Below are 776 nucleotides of genomic sequence, written 5' to 3' on the forward strand. Positions count from 1 at the left end.
GGGGGTGGGCGGTGCGGAAATGAGCCAGCAAGGGAATGAGAAAAGAGGCCTGCCTCCATCTAGGCGAATCCTAAGACTGGAAAAATCCATGCGGTTTTAAAAATGAACCAGCATAAAATGCTTCTGGTCCCGATAGCTCAGCTCATTACTTCCATATTGCCATAGTTTGTCACTGACTTTTGCCTTTTTCTTTTCTCAGTTCCTTTAAAGGCAGTGCATTCTGTATTTACCTGAAAATGTGGAGGATACGCGGTTTAGAAAACGTAATAGATTTATTTGGTAACAAACACTTGAAGCAAATTATATTTCAGTCATTGGAAGAGTATTACCTAAGGATTGAACATTGAAGCTGTTAAAAGGACAGGCCCCATTTTCAGACCTAAGCCGCCAATTTTATGGAACAGCCCTAACCAGTTGCCGTTGAGTCGATTCCGACTTATAGCGACCCTGTAGGTCACAGTAGAGCAGTCCCATAGGGTTTCTAAGGCTGTAAATCTTTATGGAAGCCGACTGCCACATCTTTCTCCCACGGAGGGGCTGGTGGGTTCTGGTGGGTTCAACCAAAGACCTTTCCGTTAGCAGCCGATATCTTAATTAACCACTGCGCCACCAGGGCTCCTGGAACAGCCCTAGGGACTTTCAAAAAGGGAGATTTAAAGACACATTTCAAATTTGGTAGCTGAATTGCGGAAGTGAGGACAGAAACTTGGGTAGGGAGGAAATTGTCTGACACTAAACGATACAGGAAGTAGGAATTCCTTGTGCTATTTAGAGTT

This window comes from Trichechus manatus, unplaced genomic scaffold (assembly GCF_000243295.1).
Source record: "Trichechus manatus latirostris isolate Lorelei unplaced genomic scaffold, TriManLat1.0 scaffold00209, whole genome shotgun sequence".
Lineage (NCBI taxonomy): Eukaryota > Metazoa > Chordata > Mammalia > Sirenia > Trichechidae > Trichechus > Trichechus manatus.